Genomic DNA, 11,127 nt, shown 5'->3' with positions numbered 1-11,127 from the left:
GAAATCACTACTGTGCTTGCTGAGGCCAAGCCTGCGGAGGGGCCCCACCATTGTCAGAGTGCTGGGGCAATTCTAAAGCAGCCTTGTTCCTGGCAGACACAAGACTTTCGGCCAGCTTGGGTTCATGGATTCCCTGTCGGCTTTGCTCCGGAGTGCGCAGAGGTCTAGGACACTTCCATCCAACCGGGGCTCCCTCGGCCTCCCCTTCACTCAGGGTGGGACTTAGGTGGCCATCTGAAGGCTCTCCCAGCCTCTCCTGGCTCCTCCCTTTCACTCAGCCATTTCCCCTAATAAAATCTTTACACATTTAATCCCAACTTGTTTCTCCAAGGACCCGGACTAGTACAACCGCTCAGTAACCATAACAACAGCAACAACAATAGCGACCCTTCATTAAATGCTAGCAATATGCCCCACACTGGTCTAAGTGCTTTTAAGGGCAGCAGAGGATAGCGAGGTACAGGGAGGTAACATACTGCGCTCAGCGAGGCACAGCCCTGAAGTGGCAAAGCCCAAAGCTGACAACAGTTTGGTCCCGAAGCCCACTGGGTCACCACCATCCCACACTGTGTCCTCTAGGAGAGAGATGCCAGCCCTCCTGCTTTCTGCCTTCCAGGAAAGAAAGAGGGTGCAAAAGGGAACTGCAACTCCTGAGGAGTGGGCAAGACTGACACGCAGAGAACCGAGCTGGAATTGAGAGAGAGAAAGAAGGCACAGTGGCCCCCTGGAGACTCCTGATTCCTACAAGCGAGAGCGCCTCCCCTCCCCAGGGCAAGGACGGGCTGAGCTCGGGGACCACGGGGAGCAGAAGAGGAAGGAGAAGGTGGCCCTGGAGCCCTTTCCAACCACGCCCACTTCTTGCCATCCTTGGCCCACCCCCTCCCGCCACCCCCCTTGGGCATGTGACTAGGGTGTGCCAGAGGTGTCAGCCAAGGGACTCCTGGCAGCACCCAGTCCCTGCAATCCCCATCCCTCCCCACCCCCGCCATTCCTCGTCCTCCATCCCTTGCAGGGCAGAGCCAACAGGCCTAGCCCGGCCGGGTCTCAGGGTCCCAACAAAGCCAGGCCTGTGCCCTGCCCGTGGGAGTGACATCTGGGCTGGGCAGCAGGTAAAAGTGAGCCAAAGGGACATGGCAGAGAGCCAGCTGTATGTCCTCCAGGTGAGTTCCCAGCTTAACCCCTGGCCTGCTGGACCAGAGTTCTTGAGGCTGTTGGTTAGGGGATGAAGGGGTTGTGAGAAGTGAACTCAGGGACAAAGATGGGGAACCAGCTTCCAAGGGGCACCCATACACCTGCACACATGGACACACACACACACACGTGCGCACACACACGTGCACACACACAGATCCCGATTTGGTCCAGCCACATGAGAAAGACCCATCATTGGCTCCAGACACCCCACACCCACCTCTCATCCATCCTCCACCCTGTGCCAGGGATATTTTAAAAGGCAGACTCCACCCCCTCCCCATACACATACAGTCTTCCAGGGGCTTTTTATGACCCACGTAAGTCTGAAGTCCAAACTCTTCAGCTTGGTATTCAAGGCCCTGCCCATGCTGACCCACCTCTTCTCCAGCTTCTGATCCAACCTCTCCCTTCCCACCCTATCCTCCAGCTCACTGAGGGTACCACACACTTTCAGGCCCCTGAGCTTTCCTCCCCTGTGTCAGTGAACTCCTAGTCACTTTGTAGGACCCAGGTCAACCTGTCACCTCCTCTGCGAGGGCTTTCCAGACTGCCCCAGGCAAAGCAGGCCACCCCCTGTTCTAGAACCAGGGGACAGCTTATCCAGGCCTTTCTGCACATTGTCTCCCGATGATGTGTTTGGACATCCTCCCCGCACCGCCAACCTGGGCCTCTGAACAGGGGGTGAGGACTTACTGAGGAAGACTAGTGTGTGTGCTCAGGACTCGGCAGAGGGCAGGTAAGTGGGAGAGAGAAAAGGTGATGGGCACAAGGATGAAGGGTGGGCAGGTAAAAGAGAAGGAGGGACAGATGGGGGGCAAGGCAGATTTGCTGAGAGGGGAGCAGACAAGAGAGAACAGAGAAGCTTCTAGGTGCAGAAGCCACATGTCACACATGGCACCAGGGCCCACAGGACTTCTGACAGAAGGCTTTGCCAGGAGGCTTTGAGGATTGGGCCCAAGGACACACCAAGGCATTCTTGACTCCTTGGCTTCAGCCGTGGCAGGCAGAGTGGGGTGAAGTGGGGTTTGATGGGGACCTTGAGAAGTTCCTGAGAAGGGGATGCTGGCAGGAATGACAAGAGGAGCTGGACAGAGGCATAACTCACACTGAGGCCACAGGACAACCCCCTGGGCCTCCTCGTGACTACCCCCACTGCTGGCCCCTGCGGGTCACAGGGTCTTACTCCCTCCCACACTCTCCAAACCTCGAAAAGCCCTCTGTCAGTGGACCTCCGACCGTGGCTGAGCTTGACCCTGGTGGTCTCATCCTCGCTCCCATCCCATCCCCACACCCATGCCCACCCATGGGGTGCCCAGAGGAGCTCAGGTCCAGGGAGAGCCCCAAGGTGGAGCAGGGATCTCAGCTTCCCAAGCAGGATAGCTCACCCAGCGTAGCAGGCCACACCTGCCCATGGCCAGACCCTGTGCCCAGCCTCCCCCTGGGTTCTCTCGCTTCTCTGGGGTCTCTGCCTGTCCCAGTCTCACATGTGGCCATCCTTCCGCTGGGCAGCCCTTATTGAGCCCATCCTCTGCTAAGTACCTAGGATACCAAATTCTCAAAAACTGGACTCTGGTCTAAAACCACTGGCTCCTTGGGATGCCTGGGTGGCTCAGCTGTTAAGCGTCTGCTTTCAGCTCAGGTCACGATTCCTGGGTCCTGGGATGGAGCCCCTACATCGGGCTCCCTGCTCAAGAGAGAGTCTGCTTCTCCCTCTGCCTGCAGCTCCCCCTGCTTGTGCACTCTCTCTCTGACAAATAAATAAATAAAATCTTTAAAAATAAATAAAATAAAAAAACACACTGGCTCCCAGACTTACTGGGGAGACAGACTTGTGAAGAGATGTCACCAGAGCGCCCTACCATTCTCACATCCTTGGTCCGAAAGAAACACTACAGCCAAAGTCCCTCATCCCCTATCCCCGGGGGAGGTTTGGAGACCCTGCCTCTGCTCTGGGCCCTAGGACTTCTCAGGCTAGGAGAGGGAGGGGCTGGCCCGAAGTGCCAGGGTTGCTGTGTCTGGTGGGGAGGGAGTCCACTTAGGGACCAGAGCTGGGACAGTCAGCAAGGGGACTGAATCCTGGACATTTTGCCCATGTTCCCTTTGCTCCCCACCACTTGGCTTCTTTGCAGATGGCAGCCTCCGCTTCCCACCCACAGGCCACTGCCCCTCCAGGGGCTGCCGTAGCTTGCCTGCCCTTGGCACCACGCTCTGTCCTGGTGCCAGGGGCCCTTGGCAAGTTCATACATCAAACCGGGAGGCAGCAGCTGGCTTCCTGCCCTTTGGGAAAGAGGAAAGGTTGGAGGCATGGCCCCATCCTCAGCTTCACACCCTCCTGACCCCACCAGGGACCCAGACCTGCCCCTAGAGAGTGGGTAAGTCTGAGAGAGGTGGTCAGCTGACTCCCACCCACCCCTACCCTAGTGCAGGCCTCTAGAGCTTCTTCCCCCTTCCCCTCCTACATCTGAGCCCCACCTTGAGAGGGAGGGAAAGATGAGAAGGGTCACTACAAAGGGACATATTAGGGTACTAGAGAATCTCCCCTTCCCCAAGATGTCTCTCATGCCCCAAAATGCCTGAAGTGCTCCCTTTATAGAATAATGCCCCTGATTCTTGAGATGCTGGGGTCTTCCAGAGACACCCATCACAATAGAGGGATGAATCTACCCAACCGAAAGCAGAACCAAAAGACAGGGCCAAAAATGTTCATAGCAGAGCTATTCACAATAGCCCCAAACCAGAAATAACCCAAATGCCTGTCAGTAGCAGAATTGATAAATAAACTGTGTATCTTCACTTGGTGGAGCACTGCCCAGCAATGAGAAGTAACCATCTACAAGCATGTGTGAGACAATGGATGAAATTCACACCCCTAATGTCCAGCAAAAGAAATCAGGCACAGAATAACTGCATTTGTAAGAAGCTCTACAACAGGAAAATCTATGTTGTCAGAAGTCAGGAGAGCCAGGACAGCAGGATAGGAGAACCCTCAGAGAGGAGCTGGCGACTGGAAGGGAGCAAGTAGAAAGACTTCTGGATGATGGTAATGCTCCACTGTTGGCTGAGCACTGGGTCATGGGCACATGGGTGTGTTCAGTTTGGGAAAAGTTCGTGGGCTTCTCTGCATTATGAAACACTTCATATTTATAAGATACTAGACCGAAATGGAGGAGTACCTGATGCCGCCTTAGCAGCTGCCACGGAAGATGAAGGGGTCAGGTTCATACACACCTCCGCTTCGCCCCCACCCATCTCCAGCCCATGTCCACCTCTTGTCCTTGTCCTTTCTCTGCCTGAATCAGGCTCGGCCTCACCCCCTAAGCCCTCCCCATGGCCGGCCGCCTCTCTAACCTAAACCGCCACCCTCTCTCACCCAGATGACTACAACTGCCTACTCCAGGCAGGTCTCCTGGCTTTGCGCCTCACCCTTTCCAATCCATATCCACAGCGCGTGGATGGCAGGGTTCACGGAGAGCCAGGAGCAGCCAGAGAAAGCCTCTGTCAGATCCTATAAGGGCTCACACCTCTTCGTTTCAGGACCTTCAAGTGTGCTCTTCTCACCCCCTGGGAAAGCTTCTCTTCCCTATCTTCTGTTTGCACTGGTCTCCTTGCTTAAATAACACTTCCCCCACCTTCCCAGTCGAAATCTGGTCCTTCCATTGGCTCCCATGACACCCTTACTTCTCTCCCACGGCACTGTTTCCAGTAATGCATTTATTCATGCAACTATTCATTTGCGCTCCGTTCTGTCTGTCCCGCTGGATTGACACCGCCTCTGAAGGCAAGAACGGGGGCTGTCTGCTTTCCTGCCTTTCTCTCCAGCTCCTAGCTCAATGCCTGGCTTAGAGCAGGTGCTCAAAAATGCTTCTTGACTAAGGGACTAAAACTTAATTGTTCCCACTACAACAACAACAAAAAATGATAATGATGTGACTTGTAGAAGTGTTAGCTGAGGCTGCAGCAGTAATCATATGACAACACATAAATGTACCATATCGACACATTGTACACCTCATTAACCTTATACACATCAAATGTATCTCAATAAAAATAAATTTTTAAAAATACATTAACCTATGGGGCACCTAGGTGGCTCAGATGGTTAAGCATCTGCCTTCGGCTCAGGTCATGATCCCAGGGTCCTGGGATTGAGCCCCATATCGGGCTCCTTGCTCAGCAGGAAGCCTGCTTCTCCCTCTCCCTCTGCCTCTCCCCCTCCTCATGCTCTCTCTCTCTCTCTATGTCTCAAATGAATAATTTTTTAAAAAACTTTAAAAATACATTAACCTACAATGAAATAAACTCAATTAAAAGCTAAGGTAATAAATACCCCAAACTCCTCCCCCCCAAAAAATTCTTGTTGAATAAATGAATGGCCAGGCCTTTGCAGGCAGCCTTTGGGGAAGGCAAAGCTGCCTCTGGAAACAAAACTTCCACCTGTCGGGGTCAAGACACCTGGGTCGTGGTCCTGACTCTGCCACTCACTTGTTTTGCGGCCGTGGACAAGTCACTTCTCTCTGGGCTTCAGTGTACTCATTGTGAAATGCAGGTGTGAGATGCATCGGGCCCCTAGGTGGGCTTGAAGAGGCATATGACGTGTGTGTGTGTACACATGCCCATGCACATTTCCCTAGCAAGAACATACATAGCTTTCATCAGATTCTTAAAGAGATCTATGACCTCAAAAGGTTCAGAACCACTAACCAAGATCCTTTTCGGCTCTGGGGGTCTATGATCATATATAACTAGAGAGAAAGAGGAAGTAATCCAACCCATAGTAGAAGGAGTTAAAGAACTTCCATCAGGGGTGTAGGACCCCACAATAGGAACACAAGGGAGGCTGCAGGACCTGGCCTCCTGGGGAACTCCCAAACTCAACGGGGCTCTAGGTGAGTGAGCAGAAGCCACACCAACTGACCCAGGGGGCTGGTTTTTCAAGAGAGGGGGCAGAAGCAATCCAGAGTCTCCTCCTCTCTGCTCCTGCCACCATCGGACAAGCACCCACTTGTCTTGGGATACGGCAGAAAGCAAGGAGGTGGGGCTGGCACTGGAGATGCCCCCCAGGGCCCTTGGCACCCAGGTCAGAGAAGGCTTGGCGGGAATGCTCAGGAGGGCTGCCAAACCCCACCTTTCCTTCTCCCGAGGTTGGCAGGCTGACATGTGGAACCAAAGGAGAGCTTAGGACATAGGGTGATCATGGGACCCTGAGGAGGCCACCTGAGGGGTGAAGGGCCTATACCTCCAGGCCCCAAAAATCCAGAGCTGGGGTTCTGAGGCCTGGGAAGCAGAGTGGACAGGTGTCCCCAGAGCAAAGCGGAGGAGCAGGCCACAAGTCCCGGACGGAGGAGGAGAGCAGTGTGGGCAGCAGAGGCTGGGAGGACAGAGCGGGCCACCAGAGGGAAGGCAGTGTGGTCTGAGCAGAAGACAGCCTGCTTCGGGACCGGGCTGGGGGCAGCACGCAGGGGGAAGAGGGAAAGTGGCCTGGGTGGGAGGGGGCTGCCCCGAGGGGAGGAGGTGATATGAGCCTGCGGCCCAAGGAGAGACGCTCAGCGTACCTACTGGAGGAGGACGGGGGAACACGGTCCGTGATGGTGGCATGCCAGTGGCAGGTCTGTCAGTGGGAGGGCCCTGGCTAGGAGCCCAGATGCCGGAGTAACTTCTAAGCCCTGACTCCTGAGGGGAGCTGAGCACCCAAGAGATGTTTATCCGCCACAAGAACGCGGTAAACGCCTCCTCCAGTGAAGTGATAGGCCGACCGGCTGTTTTTTCCTGGGTCAGGGGTCTCCTGAGAGTTGCAGGATAAATGGGGGCAGGGGGGGCCTGGCAAGGGGAGAGAGCAGCCAGCGACAGCATCCCCCCTGGAACCAGGGCCAGGGGAGCCGTGGGCACGGGCTGGGGCTGGGATGGAGTTTCATCCTGCAGATGAAGGAGGGGGTGAGTCATGGGCGAGCACCAGGCACTCTCAAGAGGCTGCTCAGAAACCAGCTCATCCAAATGCAGACAGACACTTGTCCCCATCCCTGTCCCTGTGGCTGTCACACACCCACGCACTCACTCCTCCCCCACCCTTCTCCTTGATCACCCACCTCCACTGCCCCTGGCTTCTTCCTCCATCTCAGCCCCGACTGCCTGTCCCTGTCCCTGTCCCTGCCCACCCTCAGGTGGCCCGCCTGGCCCCCAGCCCCTAGCTGTCTGCATCACGAGTGCAGAAGGTAGGGAGACAGAGAAAGTGAAGTCAAGAAGGGTCTGAGATAGGAACAGATGACGGAGGGACACTGTGAACTCACTTCCACCTGAAACCTCCAAGGACAGAGGAGGGTTCCTGAGGCTCTGAGGCGGAGAAGCCCTGATGACCTCTGGAAGGGCCTGACCGTTGGAGGTTGGGCCAGGTCACTTTCACTCTCCAGACCCTCTGCCCCTCTGCCAGGACTAAGAAGCCATGGTGCACTAAGTAGCTCAGGCTCCCATCAGAATCCCACCTGGGCCACCACGACAAGGTCTAAGACAACTAACTACTACGCCTCACCAAGCCTGTCCCTCCCCGTGATCAGTCATCACAATGATGACCAGGGCTAGAGCTCAGGAAGGACAGAGAGTTCAGCTGGTAAATGTAGCCTTATGCCTGGCACTGTGGAGTTAACCACGAATACGCTCTCATCCTGCTTGGAGGGGCATCTGGTCAAGTGAGGCACCAGCACGCACATGCGCGCGCGCGCACACACACACACACACACACACACTCCTGGCTTCCCAGGCTGCCCCAGTGTGGGGAAGAAGGGCTGGGATACAGCCACATGGTACATTTTGAGTTGCCCAAACCCTATGTGCTCCAGGTGGAGGGATGTAAGACATCAGCATTTTCCAAACCCCGCACAGCAAACAAACCTGAGGAGGCTGGAAACTTCCCAGCCCCCAGACAGGGCGCAGGTTGGGATAAAGCAGGTAGCCTAGAGCAAGGTTATCTAGTCCTACCTAGTGACCCCAAATGTCTCCCTGTCCTCCACTTCCTCCTTGGAGAAATCTAGTGCCCACACCTAGTGGTGCCCCGACAGACGCCTCATGCTGAACAAACACCTGCCTCCCGGCACAGGCCTATCCCCAACCCTCTGGGTCAGCTGCGCACTTGCAAGGTGCCAAGACTTACTGGAAACGGAGAATGCAGGGGGGAGGGTCCAGCTGCCCAGATCATCTTCAGGTCAGCCCTTGCTCTGCTAGGGCCTTCCCGGTTCAGACGGCGCCCTCCCTCCTGCCTACAGAGGTGGGCGACCACCGCCACCGCTACCCTGGGACACACAGTCAACTCTGGACCAGCTCAGGGGATATAAATTCTTTCAGTGCCTTTCCCAGCGCTCCCAGCCCTGCCCAACTTGGGTGGCTCCTACACCTCACCTGAACCATTTGCCTTTTACCGTCAGGTCCTACATCCGCCTCCTCCCAAGGACACAAGAGACCCAGGAGAGACCTCGGCCCAGCTCGCGGCCCCTTCACCCGGGGCCGGCCCCACCCGCGCCCCCCGCCCCCAACCGGGGCCTCCGACCCCGACTACCGGCTGACAGGCACTGCCCCGGCCTGGCTCCCAGGTGAGCCGGGCTCGGCCCGCCACCGCCACCCGCTCCTCCCCCCCGCCCCCGGCCGCCCCGCGGCGCCCTACCTGAAGCCGCAGCCTCCCGCTCTCGGCGCGGGCGGAGGCCCCGGGCTCCCAGCGCTCGGCCCGCGCCGGGGCCGGGGGGCTCCCCGGGGGCTGGGGGCCGCAGGGGGGCCCGGGCTCCAGCGCCTCGCAGCACACCAGGCTCACGGTGCAGCCCATCCGGCCGGGCGCCCGGAGGGCCGGGGCCGGGGGCGGGGACGCGGGCGCGGGCGCGGGCGCGGGGCGGGTAGCGGGAGCGGGGGGGGGAGTGGGGGGAGTCGGCCCGCCCTGGCCAGCGCGCGGCCCGGGGGCGCCTTGCACGTCGGGGGGAGGGGGGGTGACGCCCCCGGCACGCCCCCGCCCGGAGCGTCCTGGCCCCGCGCCGCCAGCCAGCCGGGGAGTGCGGGCCGGGCGAGGGGCGGCGACGCGGGCGCCCGAGCGCAGCCGGGGGCGGAGAGAGTCCGGGGGGCGCGGGGAGGGGCGGCGGCGGGGGTGTGGGGCCCGGGCGGCGACCGGCCGAGTCTGGGAGGGCGAGAAAAAGCCCGACGGCTGGGCAGATAGGAGAGAGAGAGCGAGGGAGAGACCGCGGACGCGAGAACGCGGGGACCCGGGGGACCGAGAGGGGGACGGAGCCTCTGCGCGGGGACACCAAGTCCCAGAGAGGGAGAGACGGGCAGGAAGTGGCGGCGGGAGGGCAGAGCAGGGCTCGGCCACCGCGTGTGCCACTGTTTACAGGCGGTTGCTGAGGTCTGGGGAACCGTCGTCTGCGCGGGTGCCTGCTCCTCTGTTCTCTGCCCCCAGTACCCGCCGTCGGGCACCCCAGCCTAGAAAAACGAGGACCGGGAGGTGGAAAGACCAGGCGGAGCACAGGCAGAGTGGGAGGGCCGCGGCCTCACGGGGCCACCCAGCCGGCCCGGTCCTGGATCCAAGCGTTCACGGTGGTTTCACTTCCATTCTTTTAGCGGGGGGTGCCGGGTTGGGCAGGATGACAGTGGGGACCAGGAGGAGGAGGGAGATACAGGGGGAGGGGGGCTGTGCTCCCTCTCCCCACGTGCACCAGGCTTCCACCAAGAGACAGAAGCCAGGCAGTCTGGAGAAGCAGCAGTCACAGCCTCTCTGTGCCACCTGGTGGGGACGAGGGAGAAAGACAAGAGCTAGTGACCCCGCTGAGAAGGGGAAGGAAACTTGGAGAGGGGCAATTGCTGCCATCACTGGGGTGAGTTGGTGTTTGGCCAACAAGTGGCTCTACCCCCGGTTCTGCCCGAAGGGTACCATCCCCCAGCTCGCCCATTCTGCCCTGGCACCCTGGACCCTGCCTCTCCCACTTCTCCCCCCACCCACCCAGTTCTGTGCTCCTCCTGCTCTGAGCAGGGTTTTCCCCTCCAGGGTGCTGGGCTGGGCCTGAGTCACTTCCCAGGCAGCACCCTTGGGAAGGCTGCGCAGGACCCACAGTGACAAGTGACAGGCTCAGGCTGCAGTGCCCGGCTCTCCAGGCCTTCCCAGGTGAGTAGCAGGGAGGGGGTCTGGGGGAGGCTGGAGAAAGGGGGCAATGCCAGGAGCGGGGGGCAGAGGCTCCTGGACAGAAAAGAGGGAGCTCGGGAGGTACATCTAGGTATTCATGGATTTTATAGAGCATCTGGACCGGAAGGGGCTACAGAGACCTTCAGTCCGCCCCTTGGTCTACAGATGGGGAAACTGAGGCCCAGAAAAAGCAAAAGGTCACACAATGAGTTAGTAGCAGGGCCAGGATGGAGACCTAGGTCTCTTAAGTCCCAGCTCAGTGTCTCCTGAACACCATCCCCACACACCCTCCCTCATTTACCTTCTTTTCTCTCTCCCTCCCCCTCCACGGTGTCCCCTGCTTCTTCACTCCCACCCACCCCAGAAATTCCAGCAACTCCACCCTGGGAGGCAGGGCATGTGGGTTTCCCATGCCTGGTCTTTACTCCAGGTTACATCAGGATAAGCCACCGGCCCCCAGCAGACACAGTATTCCTCTCTGCAGGCTGCAGTTCCCCGAGAGAGAACCACAGGATTAAAACCAGGTGCCCTGCTCCCCATACACACCCAGCATTCTGGCCCGGTCCCAGCTCTAGGGCCTCATTTTACTTCTGCCTCCCTTTCCTCAAAGAACACACATTTTCCACTCAGCTGGGGGCCAGGAAAGGATGAATGTGCGCCTCAAGGATGATGACTGCTCTGGCAAGGCTCCCTGTGGGGGAGAGGGGTGACTTTCCCTCAGCCCAGCGTTCTAATGGCGGGAGCATTAACATGGCGGCTCATGTCAGGTTGCCCTGTGTGAGGGCACA

The sequence above is a fragment of the Mirounga leonina genome, unplaced genomic scaffold (genome assembly GCF_011800145.1).
Source record: "Mirounga leonina isolate KUSES-001 unplaced genomic scaffold, KU_Mleo_1.0 Mir_151, whole genome shotgun sequence".
Taxonomy (NCBI): Eukaryota; Metazoa; Chordata; class Mammalia; order Carnivora; family Phocidae; genus Mirounga; species Mirounga leonina.
This window is presented reverse-complemented; position numbering follows the sequence as displayed.